Source organism: Fundulus heteroclitus, unplaced genomic scaffold, assembly GCF_011125445.2.
Source record: "Fundulus heteroclitus isolate FHET01 unplaced genomic scaffold, MU-UCD_Fhet_4.1 scaffold_185, whole genome shotgun sequence".
Taxonomy (NCBI): domain Eukaryota; kingdom Metazoa; phylum Chordata; class Actinopteri; order Cyprinodontiformes; family Fundulidae; genus Fundulus; species Fundulus heteroclitus.
Genome location: NW_023396597.1, coordinates 1 through 27,188, shown reverse-complemented (window position 1 = coordinate 27,188; position 27,188 = coordinate 1). Strand labels below are relative to the sequence as shown.

The 27,188-nt window shown below is 40.2% G+C and overlaps 1 long non-coding RNA gene across 1 annotated transcript; it reads right to left on the bottom strand.

Moving 5' to 3' along the window:
* Positions 1-14,203: 14,203 nt before the first annotated feature.
* LOC118558956 lies at positions 14,204-14,674 on the bottom strand. Its single transcript, XR_004928564.1, has 2 exons — positions 14,368-14,674; positions 14,204-14,293 (listed from the first exon to the last, which is right to left on the bottom strand). It is a non-coding gene; the product is annotated as an uncharacterized LOC118558956 (long non-coding RNA).
* Between the last annotated feature and the right edge of the window lie 12,514 nt (positions 14,675-27,188).

The window sequence follows — 27,188 nt, the reverse complement described above, 5'->3', positions numbered from 1 at the left end:
TTTACAGGAATGCAGACTCCAGGTGGAGCTGAAAAGCCAAAAAAAGGGCCCGCTTTCGCATGCTGAGGAAAACCTGATAAAATTGTGACTTCAACTAGCTCTGAGGCTGTCTGCAGGACATCAGGCCCCCGATCCCGACCACATGTGGCTGCTTCTAGGCTGATGAGCCACAGGCTAGCCCAGAACTGCATGGCCGCAGTCTGCTGCTGAAATGACGTTTTCCCTTTTCAGTGCTCCTTCCTTGGATGGCCGAAGTAGACTGAACTCACACAAAGCACCGACAGGTTGGACAGAGAGAAGGGAAAGGTTACATGATCATTGGAAAATGTTTGTGTAAGGCATTGTGCATGGTGGTTAAAACAAAAGGCTAACAGAAGTAGCTCATGCTAGAATCCTGTTCCATGGCAATGCTAATACCGTTGCCGAGTGTGTTTTTATGGTTATTACAAAGGTTATCTCCACAAGGGTTTCATACATTGATGGGATATTAATATTTATGTTATCCGCTGTTAAAGATTAGGTTTACCGGCCTGCTGTTACCTGTATATTGAAAACCCATCTTATCCCTATTCCGGATTTGGCCGCAAGTGAGAAAATATTAATCAAGAGGTAGAACAGTTTAAATGCATATTTAATTCATGGAAATTAAATATGGAGACAGAGTATACATTTACCAATCAAGGTGATTTCACTGCGCGGTCAAGAAGTCTGTCTGAAGTAAGTTTTGGACAAACACTCTTTTTATCAAATTTACAACTCCTCCTGCTCGCTCAGGGGGAGGAGGACTAACCCCCTCTCCTTCTGACCACCCCCTCGGGGGCAATAGAACTGAAGCTGCATGTTATCTTACACTTGAGCAGGGAGACAGACACCACTCTGCCTCCAACAGCCCTGGTCCTGCGCCGTCACACACGACCAGCCTGGACCCACAGATTAAAGGCTCCAGTAAAAGCCAGTGCAGAGAGTTAGTCGTTTGGGATGGCTTTAATTTAAACAGGGAGCATGATTTAAAAACACCCTGATAAAACCTTGGCAATCCCCTTAACTTTAAAAGATTTAAATCAGTTAAAAACAGAGCCGCATCCAGCCCCAGGTTATTTACACGTCTTAAAATGCAGCTGGCCACGTCCCTCCACACTAAGTCAGGGGGCCCTGCCAGGTATTTCTGAACAAAACGTAATCTAAAAGCTGCTGTTCTCCCAGCCAGGTGGACAAGGCCCTGCACCCCCCACCCTTCTCTGGGTAAAAACAACACAGACTGTGGCAGCTAATGGAAACCGTTCCAAAAAAAGTTGACCATTTTTGCTTGTATGTGGCCAACAAACCAGACGGTGGGTCTAAGCAGGAAAGTTTGTGCCACAGCTGAGATGCTACAAGGTTATTTAAAACCAAAACCCTTCCCCTGTATGACATGTGGGAGTGTAGCCATCTCCACTTTTCTAGTTTACATTCTATTTTCTGTTCCATGTTTTCCCAGTTCTTTTTCTCAGTGTTTTCTTTGCCTAAAAACAGACCGACATATTTAAAACCATCTTTTTCCCATAAAAGTCCTTGAGGGAGAACCGGGAGCCCTTCACGCCATTCGCCCACTGCAAATGGTGTGAAGGGAGCGCACATATTTTATATATATATATATATATATATATACCGCGCACGTGACGTCACCGTCTCAAGAGCAACGCCCCTTTTGCCGCTTAGGTAGGACATACAGGAGAGAACGCACGGAGTACCCAGCTATTACAAGCGCAACAGAACCAGCGATATGACCGACTTTGCAGCCATTAAACTTTCCCAAAATGATGTCCCAGGCGCACGGTTTACTGGTCGCACTGTCGAAGAACACACCAACGTTCAGCTCAAACGATGGCTTGAGTGTCTTGGGCTTAAAAAGACTGGAAAACGGGCCGAGTTGATGAACGGTAAGCTTGGGTTTTTTTCCTGCGCGGCGATCATGGCGGCGTCGGCCGTTTTTTTTTGTTTGTAATCACCGTCCAGGAATGGGTATATGTTTAATGTTTGTCTCATTTGAAATGTTTTTGAGTAGGCTATCCTGATAGCAGGCTATCATGTTAGCGCCTGCTACCATGATAGCCTGTATGCTATCATGGTAGCAGGTGCTTCTTTATTAACATGTCGGTCACCAAAATACTCTTACCTTGACTTGATGTCGCTTGAATTGGGTCAGGATGTTCTTCGGTTGTGCCCTTTCCTCCGACAAAATGCTTGCTACATATGTAGGCCGACCGCACCGGTGTACCAAGCGCACACATTTCTCCTTGGCAGTCTTGAAGAAAACATCCTTCATATGCGGCCGATCAGCGTACCTCGAGTCGCTGTTGCACGTTCCATAGCAACAATGTTTAAAAACCATGGTCTAAGATTTGGAAAAAGCAGTCGTTTTAACGAGTAAAACCTAGGCTAACGCACGTCTCTTTTAAAGCAAAACAGCGGCGGGTTTCCGGAGTTTGCCCCACTGTGTACCACGTGATGTGACGTCATCGTGACGTTACGTTTCTAAAAATAGCTCGTTCGCGGTACCCCATTCACGAGAACGCGAGTCCATACTCGCGTTCTCGTCAAGTCTGTTCTCGGTAAGAACACAGGAAGATCGGACTTGACGAGAACGCGAGCACGCAGCACGTATTGTGTATTGGAACAGAAGTATACTCGTGACGTCATCACACCCACAGCTCTTGAGCATTCCTTTAACGTTCAAAACTATTTATACACTACACCATCATATCTTATTAAAAACGTTTTTTATTTAAATTCATTTCTAAAAAGTATAAAAAATATCCAAAATCATTACAGAACTGTGGGTATAAAACCAGCAATAGCGTGAATTTCTTTGTTGGGAGTTGTAATTGTTGTTGTTGCAGAGGCGATTGAATCTTCTTTAAAAATCAGCACTTTGTAGAAGCAAAATGAGCAATACGAGCAATATTGCTGTTGCTTCGGTCGTTGGTCAGCTTTACCAGCAGGCTGAAGAGGAGGTGATGCAGTTGAAGAGGCAAATACGAGCAAGGAGAAGATTGATGCAGCAGAGGAGGCTCAGAAGGCAGGCTTTGCTCACCCATCTATTGCCAACTGGTAGGCATTTTAAGATTGACAGTCTATTTTCTACTTTTATCTTTTAAAAAAACATTAAGGATGGTATTAAAAACGTGATCAGGTTGAAATTGTGACTATTTTCCCTATTTTAATAAAAATGAAGACCCAGTTTTTACATTAATAACAATAGGGTTAAGCTACTTTATTGCACCTCCTGACCTTCACAGCATTGATCATTAAGAAAGGAAAAAAAAAAACATTTTTATGTCTGTCCACCTTTACAGTGATTAATCTATAAATTATGTGCAGTTAGTTCAGCTCATTTTTTTCAGTGAAATGGTAAAAATACCAGATAAGGGAAGCCATTTGTTACATTTACTATACATTTTATCTTTTCTTTCTTGAGAACTATAATAATCTGCATGTTAAACAGGTATAGTTTTATGGTGTGAAAAGATGAGAATTAAAAAAAACAATGATGGTAACATTTGGCATTTTTTATTTACAGGAAGAAACAGAAACTAAATATGTGAGGATAAACACCTCTGTGCTGATCCTCCAAATATTTTTTTAATGAAGGGGACCTGAAACCAGCCTTCAGGCTAAACAGGGCCACCATCGTCCTCCTCCTTCAGCTGCTGCCCATCCAGAAGGTCCATGGATGGCCACAGGAGATAGAGGTGCTGGTGACCCTCTGCTGGCTGGCCTGCGGTGCATCCTATAGGGAAACAGCTTGCCAGTAAGATCTCTTACCTTCTTGTCCATAAATAGAGCTAGCAATGACACACAATTGATAGATGATATCAATTGGATAGAAGATTAAGACAGATCAGCATATTACCTAAATTACAAGTTAATTTTTTATTTGGTACAGGTCTAGTGGAGGCACGCTACAACAGGCACCACGCCAAGGCTGATAAACATCATTGAGCGTGTCTTTGGTGGTCTGAAGACACGGTGGCGTTCCATCTTCTTCAGGGTGCTGGAGGTCCGCCCAACGTTTGCCCCAAAAGTAATCGCCGCCTGCTGCATCCTCCACAATATTAGTATAGCAGCAGGTGACCAGCTGGACGTGGAGGATGAGGAGGTTGATCCAGAGGAGGACGAGGAGGTTGATCCAGAGGAGGATGACCATCCCGCGGCTGAAGACAGGGAGCTGCTCCAGCTGGCTGCATGTTTAAGTGAACATGACTACACCTGACCTAATGTAGATCAGTTGGAGTCTTGTTCACATGCTGCTTCATTTCTTATGTTTTCACCACCTGGAAAAATACATAAAATAATGCGTAAATTAATTTCCATTCCAACTATTTTTAATTGTAAGTTTATAGGCATTGTCTGTTTGTATAAGATCTTAATGAGTTATTTCGTTGTTTTAAACCATGTTAGTAACTGTTAATAATTTGTTGAATATATTACACCTTCATTCTGTTCCAAAGATAAAACATTTGTATAAAATAAATGTCTGTTTTTTCATATACTATTATTACTATTATTTTCTTTCCCTCTTTCTCCTCTCAATTATTTGTGTCCTGACTCAGAAGAAATTCACTTAGATAGGAAAAACATTTATAGAATGTATTTATTTATCTATTTTCTATGCTGCTGCCATCCTAGGGAGACATTTACAATTTATTCCAGCAAGTATTGAGTTAATAAAGCAACACACGTCAGTCAGATAAACACAAAACAAATAAATCAGAACCAGCGGTATTATGCACACTACTTTTTTTAATTACGCACTAACTCTGTAAACAGGCCACATAGGGAAGCTTAAAAGTATAATGTTCTCACCTCAAACGATCTGAAAACGTACTTTTGAACAACAATAGCAGCAGAAAAGGGAATTTTTAACTTACCGCTGTGAGCTCTGTTTGCGCTGTCTGGAATCAAGCTGCGGCCGCGGTGCATTCTGGACAAGCGGTCAGTCTGAAGAACGCACAAGTCTGCTCTGATGCATGCTCGATAAAGAGGGCGGGCGAGAACAACATCCGGGGAATTCGGCGCGTTCTCGATTTGGCGTTCTCAGCATTGGAACAGTGCTCAGGCTGAGGCTGATGACGTGTCACGAGCACATGAGTACACGAGAACGCTCAAGAACGCATATTGAGAAACGGCCTATGCCTCCACCAACTCAACTTTCTTCTTCTTCTTCTTGATTTTTATTGGTGGTTGGCAAAAACGTTTAGGTGAGCATTACCGCCACCAACTGGTATGGAGTGTGGACCGCATGACAACCCCCCCCCCCCAAAAAAAAAAAAAAAAAAAAAAAACTATATCCTATTATACAACCTACTGTTTCAAAAGCTCAAATATGACCTGGTATCATCTGCTTCCTGATTCCTTTCGCAATAAATTAATCAAGTTTAATTTTCATGTTACTAAGTTTACTTGTCAACCTGTTTCTCTGAATCCAATATTTATTACAATTCAAAATGACATGTTCCACAGTCTCATCTTCCCCACAGTCACATTTCCCTGTCTGATGTTTCCCTATCAAAAATAATGATCTATTCAATCCAGTGTGTCCCATTCTAAGCCGTGAAATAATTATCTCTTCTCTCCTGTTCCTTTCTGTTATTCTCATTTGTCCAATTCTCTTTTGTATTTTATAAAGCCACCTTCCTTTCTTTTCTTCATCCCATAACTTTTGCCACCTATCTTTGGCTTTTTGTTTAATTATACCCTTTAATTCTGTTATACCAAAACTAACATTAATATCTACCCTTACCTTATTTGTACTCTCCTTAGCCATTCTGTCTGCCATTTAATTTCCTTTAATCTCGTTATGTGCCGGAACCCAAACAAAATTTACTACTAACCCCATCATATTTATTTTGTAAAGTGTTTGTTGTATTTCAATTAATATATCTGGTCTACTGTCTGACTGATTATTTTGCAAACTGATTAACGATGAACTAGAATCTGAGCAAATGATAGATTTTAATGGTCTTACCTCTTCCACCCATTGAACTGCTAAAAGCAAAGCTAGCATTTCTCCTGTATACACTGAAACGTCATCACTAATCCTTTTTCCTACCTTAATATGAAACTGTGGTATAATAAATGCTATCCCTACCCTATTAACTGTGTTTTTTGATGCATCTGTATATATTTGTATATAATTATAATATTTATTTAAATGTTCTTGTACTATATATTTATTCATAATATATTTATCTTTTTCCTTCTTTTCTAATAATGAAAGATTAACTTTAGCATCAGGAAGTATCCAAGGTGGTATTGCTGTTAACGGAACTGTCTGACATATGTCTAACTGATTTAAATTAATTTCATTAACTTTATTTTTTATTACCCATCCAAAGTTCTTTAATTGTTTCTTTTCCTTTTCCCATCCAGGTTTAAGCACCTCTAATGTTGGATGATCCTTCCTTTGCCCCTGTAATTTTGACCAGTAGTTTAATGATAATTTATCCCTTCTAACTTTAAGAGGCATTTCTCCCATTTCAACCTGTAATGCTGCTGTTGACGATGTTTTAAAAGTGCCAGTACATATTCTTAAAGCCTGATGTTGAATAATATTTAACTTATGGAGGTTTGTATCTGCTGCTGAGTTATAGACTATACATCCATAGTCAATTACTGACCTGATTAACCCAGTATAAATTGCTTTTAATGATTTTCTATCAGCTCCCCACTCTGTTCCAACTAAACACCTCATTATGTTTAGTACATTTCTACATTTATCGATTATTTTCTTAATGTGCATACCCCATGTCATTCTTTCATCAAACCACATCCCAAGAAATTCAAATTGTTTAACTCTTTCCAAATCCTGACCATATCATTTTAATTTAGCTTTTCCATCAACTCTTTTCCTTGTAAAAAACATTATTTTAGTTTTCTCTACAGAAAATTTGGATCCCCATTTATATGACCATTTTTCTACAACTGCAATTGCTCCCTGAAGTTTCTTTACGATAAATTCCAAATTTCTTCCTCTTTTCCACATTGCTCCATCATCTGCAAATAATGAGAATCCCATTCCACCCTCTATTTCTTTAAACATATCATTAACTATCACGGAAAATAATAACGGACTTACTATACTTCCCTGTGGTGTCCCGTTTTCTATTTTCAAACTCTCAGAACAATCCTTCCTTATCCTCACTTGTATTTATCTTTCTTCTAGAAAATTTTTAATCCATCTAAACATATGACCATTTATACCCATTCTTCTAATTTTAATTAATAACCCTTCCCTCCACATCATATCATATGCTCTCTCAATGTCAAAAAACACTGCCACAACAGTCTCTTTATTCACCTGTGCCTTTTTGATTTCATGCTCCAAGCATAAAACTGGATCCTTTGTAGCTCTCCCTCTCTTGAAACCACTCCGATAAGATGATATAAGTTCCTTGCTCTCCATATAATATTATTTCAGTTGACGCCTCCTGTTGACGTGAGTTCAGTTTGACATTGGCATCTGTTTAGTTCAGTTTGTCTGCTGTTGAAAACAACACCTTAATGTATCTAATGCTGACTATTCATTGAATCATTTGACTTTAAATATTTAAAATACTTTCACAGCAAAAATTATATGCGATAAATTTAGATTATTTAATTACAGAGTATGTAAATAATTAGATTAATTTTTTTTAATTGATTGACAGCCCTAAAATTTTCTTTCATTTATTTTTGATTTTGATTTTGAAAAGATGCCTACCTTCACCACAGAGGACTTTGACAAGCTTCTACAGAAGATAGCTGTTATGGTAATGAAAATCTGTCGACTAGAAGTGAACTATGATGTAAACGCCGCTTATGGAAATGAAACAACCCTGCCTGTGATTCCAAACAGTGACCACCAGCCCAGCGACTCAGCGAACAAACAGTTCCGTAAGAAAAATGAGAATCCCTGGACCACTCTGGGTGCAAGACCAAAGGATCAACAAACCCCGCACCTAGACAAAGAAAACTGGCCGAGACTACAGAGAGATGTCCCAAGACAAATGAAACAACAGCGGGCTGTTCTCAAAACAAATGTTAGGAGTAAACCTGCTGGAAATGTTGGAATTCCTTTACTAAACAGACTCGCTTCGCTCCAAAATGTGACCCAGGAGGATCTTGACATCAATCAGAGGTATGTCAACCATTTTCGTTCTAAGACATCAGAGAAAAAACACGCCACAGGGCCAAGGACCCTGATATTATGCAATGGATCTGTAAGCGGGATTAAACATTTCTGTAACAAGAAAAACACAGAGGTGTTGATTTATAGCCCTTTGACCAATACCCTGGTGTCTGATATATCAGACATCTTTCCAAGGATCTTGAAAGAACGCCCGAAAAACTCATCATACAAGCTGCCCTGGGCGATGTCACCCGGATAAGAAAGAAAATCAGAAGTATTGAAAGAGGATTACATTCGTCTGTTGAACTTAGTTGATGGCCTTAATGTCAAGGTGTTTCTCAGTGGCCCTCATGTGCCCGCTAAGTGTGGAGATGAGATTTTTTCCAGAGTTCTGATGCTAAACAAATGGCTGGAAAAAACATGCAAACAAACAACTGTAACCTTCATAGACAACTTTAACATCTTTTGAGAGAGGAGACATCTGTTCAACAGAAATGGTTTCTCTCTAAATAGGTCAGGTGTTGATGTTTGAAAACGGCTGATTTCAAACATCTTCTATTCTGTGAGATGATGGTACAAAAGCCAGAATAAATGTTGTCAGGACTTTGATTTAGGATCTAAGTTGACTTACGGCAGGGGTGTCCAAACTTTTTGGCACGTGGGCCGAAATTCTCAAGTCAAAAGTACTTGAGGGCCAAAAAAATGGATAAGTGATTAAATTTTTTTTTTAAAAATAATGTTTTTTTTCCTTTATTAAATAAGATGACTTTAATTAAACTAATTATTAAGATTTTCTGAAGGAAAAGGATGTTAAATCCCTGTGGACCCCAAAGTTAAAAATGTTGTGGTCACCCAGTTTGCAAATTATGTTGGACTGGATTGAAAAACAAAAGACTTTTTTCTATTCTAGCAATATGCAAACAGGATTTGAGCCGTTATTTTTTTGAAAACACTTGCTGTATTTAGCCAATTTTAATAGATTTAGTTTGCATCCGAGTTAAAGTCCTCAGACAGATGTCGTATTTAGTATCAAATTAACTAGAATGTAAAAAGTGTGGTTATAAAAACATGAATACATTGTGTTTTACCCAACATTTTCAGTTGTAAGATCTTAATTTTAATAAAAATAAAACGTTTCCATCACCATCAGCCAAATCTTTCCAATAGACCAGGGATTAGCAACTTTACAACCCGCAGAGCCATTTTTGCTCTCGGTCCAGCTAAACTAATTTTGTTTAGAGCCGCAAAAGTTACACATCTCTTTGAAACAAGAGCTTGTTTTTGTATTATTCTACAGGAAATTAGTTTACTTTTTTTTTTAATCAAAGATCAACAGTTATTATTTAACCAACAGTATTTTTATGTTTAGGTTTAATGCATTTTCTTCAATTGGACATTTGATTTTTACAGCAAATGGCATCAAAATGATGAAAAAGCAACCTATTGACAACATGATACTTCATTTATCTATAGTGAAATATTCTATAGACTATTAGTTTCTTTCTTTCTGGAAATGTTTCGCATATATTGCAGAACTAGCAATTTTAAATTACCTTTACATTTAGAAACATTAACCAATTTTTTTTCCCTTCGCATTTTTGGTGTAAGTTTTTAAGAGCCAAAGCTGAAGGTGTAAAGAGCCTCATGCAGCTCTGGACCCCTGCAGTAGACCAAATCTTGAAATGCAGTTGGGGGGGCCACACAAAATCAGTCCAGGGGCCACAAATGGCCCCCGGGCCGCACTTTGGACATGCCTGGCTTATGGGCTCTCTTTTATTTATTTGAAGGGGGATTCCCTATAGATGTGTCACTAGCACAAGCATTAACACCACTGGGGTTTGGATGCTTATGATGGAGTTGATCTATGAACAAAGTCTGATCTGCAGAGAAACTGAAAGTCTGAGAGGAATCATGATGACGTCTGGCTGCAAATCACCACTTTAACATCTACATCGGCAGATTCCTCAGAATGAGCTTACTGGATCAGAGCTGCCGTGAGGACTGCAGATTTCCTTTGCGTGAACATACACACGTCTCAGGTCCCATTTTGCACGTAGGCCATCTTTATAAATGAGGCCCCTGGTCTCCTCTGCCTCCTCACAGTCTGCAATATTAGCAGCTGTAACACAAACAGCTCAGATCCAAACTTTCACAGTTTCACACAGAAAATACGCCTCATAAGATAAGATAGTCTTTATTGATCTCACAATGGAGAAATTCATGGGTCACACTAACAATGAGAGTAATGTGTTTGCTTTTCAAAAGACGCTCACCGTTGATGAAACAGATCATAGAGAAGTCACACTACTGCTTTGGTTGGGAAAAGAATTCTAATGCATCAAGGATTGGGGGGGAAGGCATCTAGTGGTCAAAATGAGAACTACAAGGACACTAAAACTACAAGCATGTAACCATAGTGGTGAAAACAGGCAATAATCTTTTGTCCCTCTTCCTTATAGTGATTACAGAGGAATTTACCACTCTGGCTACGCCTGGTTTACTCTTATTGGGTCTCAGAGAATAGACTTTAAAATCCTCCTGTAGTCTATATGTGACCTCAGGTACAGTTTCTATGCGTTAGACCCTCTTTGTACCAGGTCAAGGAGGTTGCAAGGAATAACAGAGGCACGGTTTCCCATTAAATATATAATTTATTAAATATACAGGTACCAAAAAACAGAAATCAATGTATTTTATTGTACACCAAAAACTAACTAGTTTAAAAGTGAGCACCTATGCTGGTCTGGAATCCTGCTAACTGTGAAGAAAAGTTAAAAACCCAGTTGAATTAAGTAGATCCCTTGGGAGGGTGGGAGAACGACTACAAAACACAAACTGAATACACCTTAGTGTTCCCCAACAAAAACACACTCACTCCCAAAACCCTAGTGCATATAATCCACACCACCACCAGCACTAATGATCTGAGAGACTGTAGCCCAACCATTACCATTTTAGGGCAAGCTATTTATTTTATACCGAAACATTAAGCTAGTACCGGGAGGTCCTGCACCAGGTTGTTTAGAGGGCCCATGATGGCATTCTCTAATAGCCTCCCTTTTCAAGGCCCCCCATAGCACTGTAACTACCGGGGATGTCCCAGGGGTCTCTCCCCACCAAAACACAACGTCTGGGTACCCCCTTGCCCAACACCTCTACACCAGCTTCCAGATAGCCAACCAAAGAGATGCTACACCGATTGCTGCGTTAAGCTCAAGACCACAACGGGCCTACAAAGGGCCCATCCCATGTTGGGTAAGGAAACTATGCAGCTGTTGTCACCAGTGCCCTAAAAGCACTGCCAGGTAACATCCCCCAGTTGCACTAGTACAGTGGGACCCATCTAGCCACTAGTGAACCTACACGTTTATTTAAGACCACTAGAACCCTGACCTCTTCCTTCTGAATTGTGACTTAGCAAAACAGAAGGAGCCAATTTCCCACCTGCTGATAGACAGCTGCATCCTCCCCCTGTATCGGAGTTGGGTGCTGCGGGACACGGTCTCCCCTCATTAATCACAGTCTCAGCACCTGTGAATAATAGGGGTGGTTCTGGCCGGCCGTGAAGTCCCTAAAGTGGATTATAACAGCAATACATTATGACTTCCAGTTCTGTTTACATAAAACCCGGCATGAGGAAACTCCGGCAAAAATAAAATAAAATGCACAGTTACATAAAACTTGGTGCGTCCATACAAATGTTTTTTTTCTCCATAAAATTGGCAAGGATGCATTCGGACCTCTGTCCAGTCCATAAAACCAGTTCCAGCGTTACCTTGAAGACAACCCACAAGAGCTTGTACATTCCCTGGAGATGTCAACAAAGCCGCTCCGTTGCCGCCGCTTCCTCCGTAGAGACAGGTTAGGGGTCCCTCCTGGTCACAGCCCCAAGGGTGGAGGGCAAGGAATCTTGGTCCGCCATGGACATTTCTTTGAGCTTCTGGTCCTCTGCCTGAAAATGATGTATCCCATCCTTCAGCTCCCGCAGCTCCTCCTCCATGGTTCCTCAACGCCAAGTTCCTCTGTAACCGATCTGCCGGCCCCCGTCGAACCTGCTACTGTTTCAGTGGAATATAAAAAGAAAAAAAAGAAAAAAAACACGACATCGACACCTCTATTTGGTCCTGTTTCGTTCCTTAAAACAAACCCCTGTTCACCAATGCCACTGCCTTGCAAGATCCTGTCAACAACGCCAAATTGTGACCTCAGGTACAGTTGTGCTTTCCTTACCCATTTGCCCCCTTTTAACTGGAAAGGCTGATTGCCTCTCATTAACCCCCAGCTGCGCACGATCCCAGCGTCCTCCATATATGGCAGGAGGGAGAGTGTGCAGCACTATGCTTCTGGGACAGAATGCCCCGGCTACATATAAATCCCTGAATGGCTTAGCTCCTAAATACATCACAGACTTGTTATCAGTGTATCAACCCTCCAGACCACTCAGGTCTTCTGGCTCCAGCCTGCTCTGCAGAACCAGAACCAGAACCAGACATGGAGAAGCAGCATTTAGTTCCTATGCTCCACTGATTTGGAACAAACTCCCAGAAAACTGTTTAAGTGCTGAAAGCCTGAGTTCCTCTAAAGATTAAAAATACCTTTGTTAATAGTTGCCTTTGAATGTCAATGCTGAAGTTTGTATTCCAACTTGTCTTATACTCTAGCACTGAATTAACGAAATGATCTTTGCAAAAAGCATGCCTTGCCTTAATGAGTTTATGCAGCTGCTTCCTCTCAGCTACAGTTAAGCTGCTACTCCAACAAACCATACCATAGAAGATGGCTGATGCCAACCTAGATGCTACTTCTGGCTTCTGGCTCCAGCCTGCTCTGCATACCTAGAACCAGAACCAAACACGGAGAAGCAGGATTTAGTTCCTATGCTCCACTTATCTGGAACAAACTTCCAAAAAACTGTAAAAGTGCTGAAAGCCTGAGTTCCTTTAAATCGAGATTAAAAACACATTTGTTTAAAATTGCCTTTGAATTTTCCAGTTAAACTGTTTTACTGTTTTTAATGTTCTTTTTTGTTTCTACATTCTATCCCTACTTGCTTTAATTGCTATATTTTAATCATGTAAAGCACTTTGCATTGTCTCTGTACTGAATTGTGCTATATAAATAAATTTGCCTTGCCTATTTGCCTTACTTTCTCCGTTCCCCAGCTGCTGTCAGACTTTATAAACTCTGCTGCTCCCAACAAACTCAGTGTTCACAACCATGAAGTATAAAAAGCTGGCTCATGTTGATGCTTGAGGCTTACTTTAAAAAACAAAAACGCTCTCTTGTACATCCTGCTCCTGTTCCTATATTTCCCCACAAAGTGTTTTTGTTATAAACGATAGTTTTTGCTCACCTTGATTATTTTATGATGCAAGGGTTGAAAGCCAATTCAAATTCCTTATTTTTTTTTTGTTTATAATATTTTTTCAACCAGTATTGACAGTACAGCGTATAACAATTTTAAATTTGGTAATTGAGATTGAAGATGACAACATTAAAAATAGAATTCAAGGAAAGATCAAAGATACAAAGAAATCAAAGATAGAAACTAAAAATATACAAGTCTAAATTCACAGAAAATTTTGTAAAAATCTCTGCAGTTCACCATGACTCAAAGCTGTAGAATATTGTGCAAATTAGGAACAATGGTTTGACTATGAAAAATTACATAATGTTTTAATGGTGATAAACAGGTTTTAAGAAAGAGTCCTTTTTGCAATCATGCAAAAATATACCAAATCTGACATCTTTTTATATGTTGTCAAAATGGCTCTAATATCAGTAGTATAGTGAGCTTGTCCATATTCCATGTTAATCAAAAATTAAGAAATAATTTGGACATTAAAGGTATTAAGTAAAGTAGACAACTTAAAGAGCTCTGTAATTGTAAGTTTAAATTGTTTGTTTGTTCAGCTAGTCTGAACTTTGATTGTTTTCTCTGTACTGAATAACGTAAGCAATGAGTGTTTTCGTGTAGACAGGCTGAGTAGAAAATAGAATTTGTCATGGTTTTTAAGTGTTTGGCCCACATGCAGACACAGACGGAAGCAGGAACAGTTTTTAGGATGTTTATTTTCAGGCTCAACAAAGGGAAAGCACACGCTGTGTGCGACAGGCGAGGTCTGAACGTCACAGCAGGAACGACTGCGGGAATAAAGAGGATATGTTTACTGAAGGGTCGAACCAGGGGGAAATGTTCCAGAAGCTGCGCCGCTTACCGTTTGGTTGGGGAGACCTGTCCGGGGGGGATGAGTGAAAAAGGTACCATGTGACCATAACTCTCTGATGGAAGATGTTGGCTGGGTGACAGGAGGGCTGGCAGATGTAATACAGGCGGGGGGCCAGAACAGCACAACTGTGGCGGCAGGCAGGAAGAACAGCTGGAAGAACCGGAGTGTGTCCAGACGAACCAGGTAAATCCAGGGAGGGGGTTCTCACGCCCGGCTTGGTACCACCAAGGGAGTATGAGTGGAGATGCCAGAACAAAATCTGAGCGGCAGGGATTCGGATGAATCAAAACATGACACACTGGAGAAGAACAGGAGACAGGATTAGTCCAAAAACTGGGTTTCCAAAACTCACGGATACGAAGCACAGGAGACAGATCTGTGGCTTAGGCATATCTGTGTGTATGTATATATATATATATATATATATATATATATATATATATATATATATATATATATATCCAATCCAACTTAATTTATACAGTGAGACAACATAAAATGATTACACAGACTCAAAAAACAATAAAAGCATAAAAGACTAAATTAAAACCAGAACTATAAAATCTATAATAATATTAAAATAAAAGTTATTTAAAGTAATGTCTCACAGGCTTAAATCTACATCTGACACAGTACAGAAAGCCAAGGCAAAGAGATACATTTTTAAAAGCAATTTAAAATCAGACAAAGAATTACACAATTTAATTTGGAATGGAAGGTCATTCCACATTTTTGGAGCTGCCACAGAGAAAGCATGATCCCCCCTAAGCTTCTGCTTAGTTTTTGGGACCTCAAGAAGCAGCTGATCCGCTGACCTGAGTGAACAGGAGGGTGCATAAAGGTGCAGCAACTCAGAAAGGTAAGATGGAGCAAGAACATGAAGAGACTTAAAAACAAATAAAAGAACTTTAACATGAATCCTAAAATGTACAGGGAGTCACTAATTAACTAATGACTTTAGCTTTGATGAAATTATGGAGAGACTAGGTCACAAAAACTTAAACTCTGTTTATAGCATCCATATGTAGACCTGTATCTCTCTACCTAATATTAAAAAAATCACATTCTAATCAAAAGTATAATCAATATCTCTTCATCTTCCTTGTGAAAAGTTATCCATCGAGCCCTGACGTCAATAGTCCGTCGATTCAAATACAATTACGCCACACAGTGCTGAGGCATTATTCGTCTGTTCATCTTAAATCAGGAGAATTTGGGTAGCAGTTCAACTGCTCCAAGATGGCGGCCGTAATTCCTGCGCAGCAACAGTCAATGCAGGGTCTACTCATTATGTCTATCTTCACGCTTATCTTATGTCTTCTCCCCATCGCGCAGCCACGTTGATTCTCCGGGTTCTTTGTCCTTGTGTTGCTGTGAGGCCAGAAGCGGGAGTGTTGGTGAAGCTGGAAGAGAGCAGCAGCTGCTGCAGGTGATGAAGTCTGGAAAGAAGTCCAGCAGCTGGAGGCACAGCGGAGAAACTGGAGGGAAGCAGGAGCTCAAAGAGCGGCAGGACGCAGCAGAGGAGACACCGATGATGGGGGATGTTTTCCAGCCCAGAGTTCTGCTGCACCCATCAGGTTTGGAGATTTCCTTCTTCATGCTAACTGTGTGGATGGAGCTAAAGTTTAGGAGCCGTTTTCAGCAGCTGATGGATTCCTCCTCTTCATCAGAACTCGTTGCAGGGTTTCCCCCAGAAAACTGGCTAAGCCTGCAGCACATGATCAGCTAGAATGTAGCAAAGAGGGCGCTAATGCTAGCTTAGCATGTAGCTCATGTTATGCTAATGCTGGCTACGCATGTAGCATAGGAGGTGCTAATGCTAGCTTAGCATGTAGCAACATTCAGCATCAAGTTCTTATTGTCTGTCTTTCTGACAAACAAATATCACTTTTTGGTTTATCTTGTCTAGAAAGATGGTTGCATGTTTTCTTCTGGCTGTTGGGTATGGAGGACCAATCCTGCCATTATTTAGACTACGTACAAAAGTAACAATAAATATTCCTTTACTGTCCCACAATGGGGAAATTTGTTCCACTCAGCTGTCCTTTTAAATCACAGAGTACACCTTTATACGAGCAGCCATCTTCTGTCTCTCTTAACCTCTTATTTATCCATCTTTCTGTCTTTATCATGAATTTATACATGGTTATATTCTAAGGCTAGCTGCACAATGTGTTCTTCTCCAGAATCCTCGCCGACGATATATTTTGTGTGTGTGTGTGTGTGATGAGTGCAAGTCAAATTAAACTGTGAGATAAGAGATTTTGACAGCGATATGACTGAAACAAACAACATGTAAATTCAATTTCAAATTCAAGCCCTGTATTTTTTCATAAAAAATCGACTTTGTTCGTGAAGAACCTTTACGATCTTTTTTAGAGCTGAACTGTGAATAATAATATGAATAGACCTATATGTATAGATCGTATTGATTTGGGGCTTGATTTTTCCAATAATTGGGATTACATTTTTTTTAGATTAATGATAGCCTAATAAATAATAGATTTAACTATTTATATTTTCTTAGGCCAAGTTCATAAATTGTCATATATTCACCAAATCTGATCTGTTTTATATGGTGCTAATAATTTAAATTCAACTAATTTTAAGCAGATGGAGATTGCCTTACCTAGTTAAAACATAACATCCTGTGAAAAAATAGTTTTAAGAATAATGATAAAAACCATCATTCACTTCTTTTTTTTTGCCTTTTATTCAATATAAAACATGCACTCTGACTTATTCTTTAAATAATCTCCGGTCATGGGGTCTATAAAACAGCACAAATGTCTCACCAGTAAAAATGATCTGTGCCTTGTGGGTAGTACCCTTCTTCGGACAGCAGAGGGTGATGCCTGCTTGGTCAGTCTGTACCAACCGGAAGTACATATATGGCATCCTGCCTTGTTGCCTTCCAAGGACTCAGCCAAGTACACCGTGGCCGTTTCTCAATATGCGTTCTTGAGCGTTCTCGTGTACTCGTGTGCTCGTGACACGTCATCAGCCTCAGACCGAGCAGTGTTCCAATGCTGAGAAAGCCAAATCGAGAACGCGCCGAATTCCCCGGATGTTGTTCCCGCCCGCCCTCTTTATCGAGCATGCATCAGAGCAGACTTGTGCGTTCTTCAGACTGACAGCTTGCCCAGAATGCACCGCGGCCGCAGCTTGATTCGAGACGGTGCAAACAGAGCTCACAGCGGTAAGTTAAAAATTCCCTTTTCTGCTGCTGTTGTTCTTCAAAAGTACGTTTTAAGATCGTTTGAGGCGAGAACATTATACTTTTAAGCTTTCTCTATGTGGCCTGTTTACAGAGTTAGTGCGTAATTAAAAGAAGTAGAGTGCATAATACCGCTGGTTATGATTTATTTATTTGTTTTGTGTTTATCTGACTGACGTGTGTTGCTTTATTAACTCAATACTTGCTGGAATAAATTGTATATGTCTGCCTAGGACGGCAGCAGCATATAAAATAAATAAATCATTCTATAAATGTTTTTCCTATCTAAGTGAGTTTCTTCTGAGTCAGGACACAAATAATTGAGAGGAGAAAGAAGGAAAGAAAATAATAGTAATAATAGTATATGAAAAAACTGACATTTTATACAAATGTTTTATCTTTGGAACAGAATGAAAGTGTAATATATTCAACAAATTATTAAGTTACTAACATGGTTTAAAACAAAGAAATAACTCATTAAGATCTTATACAAATAGACAATGCCTATAAACTTACAATTGAAAATAGTTGGAATGGAAATTAATTTACACATTATTTTATGTATTTTTCCAGGTGGTAAAAAAAAAAAAGAAATGAAGCAGCATGTGAACATGACTAGAACTGATCTACATTAGGTCAGGTGTAGTCATGTTCACTTAAACATGCAGCCAGCTGGAGCAGCTCCCTGTCTTCAGCCGCTGGATGGCCATCCTCCTCTGGGTCAACCTCCTCGTCATCCTCTGGATCAACCTCCTCATCCTCCTCTGGATCAACCTCCTCATCCTCCTCTGGATCAACCTCGTCATCCTCCACGTCTAGCTGATCCCCTGCCTCTATACTAATACTGTGGAGGATGCAGCAGGCGGCGATTACTTTTGGGGCAAACGTCAGGCGGACCTCCAGCACCCTGAAGAAGATGGAACGCCACCGTGTCTTCAGACCACCAAAGGCACGCTCAATGATGTTTATCAGCCTTGGCGTGGTGCCTGTTGTAGCGTGCCTCCACTTGACCTGTACCAAATATAAAATTAACTTGTAATTTAGGTAATATGGTGATATGTCTTAATCTTCTATCCAATTTATATAATCTATGTATCAATTGTGTGTCATTGTTGGCTCTATTTAAGGACAAGAAGGTAAGAGATCTTACTGGCAAGCTGTTTCCCTATAGGATGCACCACAGGCCAGCCAGCAGAGGGTCACCAGCACCTCTATCTCCTGTGGCCATCCATGGACCTTCTGGATGGGCAGCAGCTGAAGGAGGAGGACGATGGTGGCCCTGTTCAGCCTGAAGGCTGGTTTCAGGTCCCCTTCATTAAAAAATATTTGGAGGATTGGCACAGAGGTGTTTATCCTCACATATTCTGTTTCTGTTTCTTCCTGTAAATAAAAAATGCCAAATGTTACCATAATTGTTTTTTGTCACCTTTTCTATGCATAAAACTATACCTGTTTAACCTGCAGATTATTATAGTTCTCAAGAAAGAAAAGGTAAAATGTATAGTGTTGTATAGTAAATGTAACAAATGGCTTCCCTTCTCTGGTATTTTTACCATTTCACTGAAAAAATGGGCTGAACTAACTGCACATAATTTATAGATCAATCACTGTAAAGTGGACAGACATAAAAAATTTTTTTTTTCCTTTCTTAATGATCAATGCTGTGAAGGTCAGGAGGTGCAATAAGGTAGCTTAACCCTACTGTTATTAATGTTAAAACTGGGTCTTCATTTTTATTAATATAGGAAAAATAGTCATAATTTCAACCTGCTCACGTTTTTAATATCATCATCAATGGGTTTTTTTAAAGATAAAAGTAGGAAATAGGCTGTTAATCTTAAAATGCCTACCAGTTGGCAATAGATGGGTGAGCAAAGCCTGCCTTCTGAGCCTCCTCTGCTGCATCAATCTTCTCCTTGCTCGGATTTGCCTCCTCAACTGCATCACCTCCTCTTCAGCCTGCTGGTAAAGCTGACCAACGACCGAAGCAACAGCAATATTGCTCGTATTGCTCATTTTGCTTCTACAAAGTGCTGATTTTTAAAAAAGATTCAATCGCCTCTGCAACTACAACAATTACAACTCCCCACAAAGAAATTCACGCTATTGCTGGTTTTATACCCACAGTTCTGTAATTATTTTAAATATTTTTTATACTTATACATAGAAATTAATTTAAATAAAAAACGTTTTCAATAAGATATGATGGTATAGTGTATAAATAGTTTTGAACGTTAAAGAAATGCTCAAGAGCTGTGGGTGTGATGACGTCACGAGTACGCTTCTGTTCCAATACACAATACGTGCTGCGTGCTCGCGTTCTCATCAAGTCCGATCTTCCTGTGTTCTTACCGAGAACAGACTTGACGAGAGTGAATTGAGAAACGGCCCTTGCTGCAGCAAACAGAAAGGGGCGGGGACAGATCCTCCTGTATCGGCCATGTTATAATAATTATAATAATAACGCATTTTATTTGACAACACCTTTTTAAAATGCTCAAGAACACTTTTAACATTAAAAAAATCAAAATTAAACTGTAAAGAAATGGCTAAAAATCATGTTATGTCACGTGGTATGTCTATTACGTGGTGTCTTTTTTTATTTTTAAATCTTTATTAAATCATCTTTTCGAATGTTTAAAATTACATTAGAAACAATCTAAAATAAGCAAAAATAATGAATCATTATGGAGATGTTTTTATCTATCCTTACACCCTATCACAAACAAATGTCATAAAACCTATATCAAATTAATAGTTTAGAGACAAATGTACATTATATTAACACATATATCCATCCAATAATTATCATACACGCCAACTTTCTGATACAAGCGGCTGAAATGAGTTTTCTCCGTAGTGTGTCTGGGCTCTCCCTTAGAGATAGGGTGAGGAGCTCAGTCATCCGGGGAGGACTCAGAGTAGAGCCGCTGCTCCTCCACGTCCAGAGGAGCCAGTTGAGGTGGCTCGGGCATCTGGTCAGGATGCCTCCTGGACGCCTCCCTGGAGAGGTGTTCCGGGCACGTCCCACCGGGAGGAGGCCCAGGGGAAGACCCAGGACACGCTGGAGGGACTATGTCTCCCGGCTGGCCTGGGAACGCCTTGGGGTTCCTCCTGAGGAGCTGGCCCAAGTGGCTGGGGAGAGGGACGTCTGGGCCTCCCTACTGAAGCTGCTACCCCCGCGACCCGACCCCGGATAAGCGGAAGACAACGGACGGACGGACGGCCAACTTTCTGTCCATTTACAGTGCACTTTTGTTCTGTTTATTTGCCAAATATTTTTCTTATTATTCACATTGTGAAAACAATTTACAAACAAACCAAAGGACTTTTGAACTTCTAACAAATGGCATTCCGAAAACTAAGATATACTTGGTTGCAGGCAACCTGGCTCAATTCTTATCATTGTTTATGATAATGTCTCATTGGAAACTTTTCTTTTTAGGACTCCAGTAAACTGATTTGTGACCCACTATTCCATTTAGAAATTCCATATCAATTCTACCAATTGCAATCGATTCATAAACTGTGCTCCAAAGACCTTAAATACCCTTTTTTTTTTTTTGCAAAACAGAGTGATTTATTTAAAACTTTAAATGTAGCTTCAACCTGGAAAGACTCACTTAAAGAAAGTAGGTTTTATAAAGTTTATTTAACAAGAAATAATTTTCGGTGCTCTTACCCCATCAGTAGACATGTTGCTGGTAACCGCCAGAGCGAATGATCTGCTGTGGATGAGTTTTCTTTTTTTCTATATAAAAACATTTTTGAATAAAGCCATTGGTAACATAAATTAAACTGTGTAAATTCTAACCATGACTGTCTTCATCTCACCTGCTCAGCCAATATCCTGATAATGCACCTCAGTCTCAGCCTAACGGCGTCAGTCACATCTCCTCCACCCATCATTAAGTCCGGCTTGACGCTTGATGTGTGCAACTGCTCCTCATCTGAGCTTTCCTCACCCCCACCCGATCTCCACCTTCGCACAGCATACCTTTCATCTTATGTTTGTCATGACTTTGTATCCGGACAAAATATTTATGTACGATTTCACTTTATTACAAAGAAAAACAACAGTTGATTCTGACTGTTAAAACATAAACAACTTAACCGTATGTCAGGTTTGTAAAGAAAATTTGTATTGATTACAGTCATTGTTCAAAAAGATTAAGAAGCATTGCATTTAAAGTTATTAAATTTGCTTGTATTTAAAATTTTTAAAACAAGGTTATCCAAACGTTAAACAACGCTGTTACAATATATTTACAACCCCTTTATTGGTTCTACCCTCTTGAAGAGAGTAGAACCAAGAGATATTACCGCCACAGTGTAACTTTGTCTGGAAACACTATCTCTATGAAACCTAAATAATGGTAATAATGTAACACATTATGAAAAAGAATGACTGCACAAGTCAAAAGGCAAATGTGCTTCGGCAGAAATGTGTAAAAGACTGGAAAACAACTAATATTCTCCTTGCATTCAGTATTGGCATTCAGGGTAGTGTCCTGGTATGCCATCAGAGTAGTAACGAGGGTACTCTCTTCGTCTTCCATTTCCGGTGAAGCCCACACAGTCTTTACTTTGCCGGTTGCAGGAAGAACACATTTCAACAGCAAAAGGAATCCGATTTTCTGCCTTGAATGACTGAAAATTTACCTCAGTGGATCTCACCTGTTAATAAAAAATAGATTTCATGTAGTTTGAATCTAATTGTGCATGTTTTAGGTGAAAAAGGTCAAAGGTTCTTACATCTAGCCAAGCAAAGTGAGTCTTCTTCCCGGAAACTGGGTCAGACACAATGGCTTCAAAGCACTTGTATGGCATGCCAAAGTGTGTCTTGGCATGCCAGGGTGAGGTAAGCTTTGTCTCTATGTGCTAGTACCACCTCCTGGAGAACACCTTCAAGTCTATTCAAAGGCATCTGGAAAAAAAAAAAAACAGGTGCATTGCAAGACTATCATACCGGAAGAATGGCTATGACACATGATTATGAATGAGTCTTACCTGTAAGATTGGCGATATTCTTTGCACCTGCATGGTGAAGTGCATTAAACAATAAGTAATACTTTATATCTCTCAGTATCTTATCCTTTCCATCTCTAATTGTATAAAAAATGCTGTCCAAATATGAATAACAATTTTTTAAAAACATTTAGGGTTTTAGTGTCATTTGCACATAAATATGTACAAATAAGAATGACGATCCATCCATCTATTTTCTGACCTGCTTAATCCCTTATGGGGTCGTGGTGGTTGCTGGTGCCTATCTCCAGCGTTCACTGGGCAGGAGGCGGGGTACACCCTGGACAGGTCGCCAGTCTGTCACAGGGCAACACAGTGAGACAAACGGGTGTGAGTGTGTGTGTGAATGGTTGTTTGTGCTAAGGACAGTTTTGAGAAGCCAATTAACCTAACAGTCATGTTTTTGGACTGTGGGAGGAAGCCGGAGTACCCGGAGAGAACCCACGCATGCACAGGGAGAACATGCAGACTCCATGCAGAAAGACCCAGGGTTGGATTTGAACCGCGAACCTTCTTGCTGCAAGGCACCAGCGCTGGACTCGTAACATATATTCTAAAAACTTTTTTATTGAAATTGTAAAGTGATATTGCTCAAACAGCCATGGGCATGTATTAACTAATTAGATTTACTCAATTATTAGATTTTGACAATAAATAAATAATTAGGACCATTTTTCCATATAACGTTGTTGATACCCAACCTAATGCGTGTAACTTAACTGAATAAGGAACATATTTTAACCTAAAAAAAAAAAAAAAAAAACACGATTCACAGATATGTTTATGCTAGGTTTCTTCTAACCTTAATTTGTTTTTTTTGTATTAATATTTTTCATTTTTGGTTATAAAACACCAAAAAGCGCACATTTTTATTCATGTCTGCTGAAATAAATGGGCAATATTTGTGCTGCACATGGCTGTTCAACTCTCCTCACTCCTCACATGTGGGTGGATCGTGGGAGCGACTCATCGGAGTAGCAAGACGGATCCTGGGCAGTATTCTTTTGAAAGCCGGACACATTCAACTCACGCATGAAGTGTTAAGTACGTTCATGGCAGAAGTAATGGCAATAATGAATGCAAGACCACTTGTACCAATTTCAACAGATCCAGACAAACCAAATCTCCTCACTCCAGCAATGCTCCTCACCCAAAAGACGAATGCGCTATCTGCACCAGCAGGAAGCTTTACATCGCCAGACCTCTACTCAAAACAATGGAAGCAAGTACAGTGTCTTGCAGACTCTTTTTGGAAACAGTGGAAAAGTGAATATTTATCAACTTTGCAGAAAAGGAGAAAATGGATTGACGATAAACCGAACATTAAAGTTGGTGACATTGTGTTATTGAAAGATGCTCTCGCTCACAGAAACAACTGGTCCATGGGAAAAGTTGTGAGAACATTTGAGAGTAAAGCCGGGCGTACACTGTACGAGTTTTTCAGTCAGGGTACTTATATACATCTCAAACTGTGCGACGGAACCGCGGGGTTTAAAAAGTTCACCGCTCACGATCTGTGCGACGCGACGCTCGGACGAGACCGGACTGCTCACACTGTACGTTGTGTCCCCTCTGGGACCGCTCGCTGTGGTGGCAGAGGCAGGCGAGCGACGGTAGGTGACAGGGACCCAGAGCAGGGGTTCGAGCCCAGGTCTGGCGAGGCCCACAGGAGGCACCGGGCGTCGGGGGAACGGAGGGGAGAGAGAGGAGAGACGAGACGCATCGGCGGCCGCGCGGCACGGCAGGTCGCCTGGCCCGCAACCACCCCCCCCCCAAGCAAGCGGAGGAGTGCCGAAACGGGCGGCCAGCGCGTTGCGCGGACCGGACGGCTCGCCCTCCCCAACACCGTCCAGAGGTTGCTTCAGGGACGCCCGCTTCCCTCCCTCCGCTGGCGGGGACGGAGAGGAGGGGAGGGCGCCCCCTCGTAGCTCTGCTTGAACAGCAGGATGCGCTCACGAAAACCTCACGACAGCCAACTGAATTTCAAACATGTTTGATTTTCACCGATCGTCCGATTCCTGATCGGGAGGTAGTCGTGAGAAGCCATCCCCCCCTCCTCCCCCCCCTCTACGATCAAGCTGAAATTCGGCCCGATTCAAAAAAATGCTTGCACGACTGAAGAATCGGCCCGAAAAGGGGAAAAACTCGTACAGTGTACGCCCGGCTTAAGACAACGTCGTTGTCTGGCTGTCTAGCCGGCTGAAAAATTGGAAAACTCAGGGCGAGGACAGCACAATATTACATTGCACAATATGATCAGTAAAACAGTACTTAATGATAGCCATCTCACCAAATACTTTTACTTGTGTAGTTTATTGCAGTTACTTATTAAAAATATATTGAGGCAGTGCTACTCGTTATTAGAGTATCACATCTGGGTACAACACCAATCTATGATGGCAGCTGTTAGTTTATAAAAAATATTAGACATTCCAGAAATGTAATATTGGTGTAAAAACATATTTATAAAAGATTAACCTTTAAAAATAAAAGAAAAACACTAGAAAACTGATAATTATGCAAACAAATATTTTATATTTTTCAAGTGTAGTTTTACATGCCGTTATGTTGAGCCATAGCAGCTTTTGCTATATGGTTCTGTACCTTGCACGACTCATCGGCACTGTGTGAGCAAAGGGGACAGCAATATGTTGCAAATTGATTCGTAGATCTGTATGATTAAAATAAAGTTGGAGAATACAATACATTTCTCAAATATACATGTTATCTACTTTTCTATTTTCATCTAATAGTGCCCTGCAGGGAAATAATTATCTATGCTACATGCTAAAATGAGCCTTCTCTGTATGAGTTACGAATTTTTATTGTCTACAACTGTTAATTATATTTTAAACCTAATCTAAAAAATGATTTACTATGTGAAAGTTTTAAGAAAGTAAAAATACCTTTTGCTGACTTTGTGGGTTTTGCATTGTGGGTTTTGCATTGTGGATTGTGTGCCGAACATCAGTGGAAGAACCTCTCAGACCTCTACAACTCCACTTCTTTAAGGTACTAGTGGTTATGAAAATGGCGCCCCCTTCATTTCCGGAGTGCATTAGTCCTATTACCAAATAAGGTAAGGGACTGACAGCAGTCCGTCCTGTCCCTTTCTGTTTGCTGCAGAGAGGTCCTTCTCAACGCAGCTGTTTGAAATGAAATCCATTGTGTGATCAGTACTGTTGGAGTGCACAGTTAAGTACAAAAAAAATCTATTTAAAAAAGTATTTAAACAAATTTGTATACACTGTGTGACATATTTGTGCATGCTTAGAGCAGTTAAAGTATTGATCCAAAGGCGATTTCACATTTTTTTCATGTATGTGTTTTTTTTCATTCTTAGAATATGTTGTATTCATGCAAATACAAAGATATACAAAAAGGAAAACCCCCGCCCCCAAAAAAAGAACACAGAATAAAAAAGTAAAAAATATGAACTGTTGTCTACCTCGAAGTTATTCTGTTCGCGCATGCGCAAATGAGCTGATGGAATTGATCGTTCTACAAGTATGGATTGGGTAGTGACCACTGATTTCTATCAGATATAATATAATAGTGCTCCGCACTCGAGACGTCAACGACTCATTAATATTCATGAGCAACGCCGCTTGTTGCTAAGGTAGGACAAACGGTGTCAGAGCGCAAGTAGCAACCAGCCATTACACGTGCAACACATACAAGGATATGGCCGACTTTACAGCTGTTAAACTCTCACAAGAGAATGTCCTGGGCGCCCAGTTTACAGGTCAAACTGTTGAACAACATACCAACGTTCAGCTCAAACGATGGCTTGAGTGGCGAGGGTTTAGACTGGAAAACGGGCCGAGTTGATAGAACGGTAAGTCGATGTTTTTCTCCTGCTCAGACATGAAAGAAGTGTGACTCGTTTTGTCGTGAGCTGTTCGACGTATGATCAGATTTAAGCTTCAATAAAACACCAAAAAAATCTTACCTGTTTACTACTTGATGTCGCTGGAATTGGGTCAGGATGTTCTTCGGATGGGCCCTTTCCTCCAACAAAATGCTGCATATGTACGTGAATTTGGTAACTTTTTCCGGGTTGAACTGTTGTGAAGGCCGACCGCACAAGTGTACCCATCGCACACATTTCTCCATGGCAGTTTTTAGTTTCGAGAAATTAATGAGAATAAAGAGAAATTCTAAAAATAGAACGCTCGCGGAGCGCTATTGTAGTAGTAGTGACAGTGACAGCTGTGTCCTTCGAGGCCATATGTGGGCTGGGTCCTTGGAAGGCAACAAGGCAGTATGCCATATGTACTTCCGGTTTGTACAGACTGACCGCGCAGGCAGCGCCCCCTGCTGTCCGAACAAGGGTACTACCCACAAGTCACAGATTTGTACCTGTGAGACATTTGTCAAAAGTGAAAATGAAGGTGTAACTTCTAAAGTGAATTTCTGACTCACAGCAGCAGATTTGTGCAGTTGTATCTATGGATTTGTATTTGCGTTTAGGAAAAAATAATAAATAAATAAATAAATATATATATATATATATATATATATATATATTATATATATATATATATATATATATATATATATA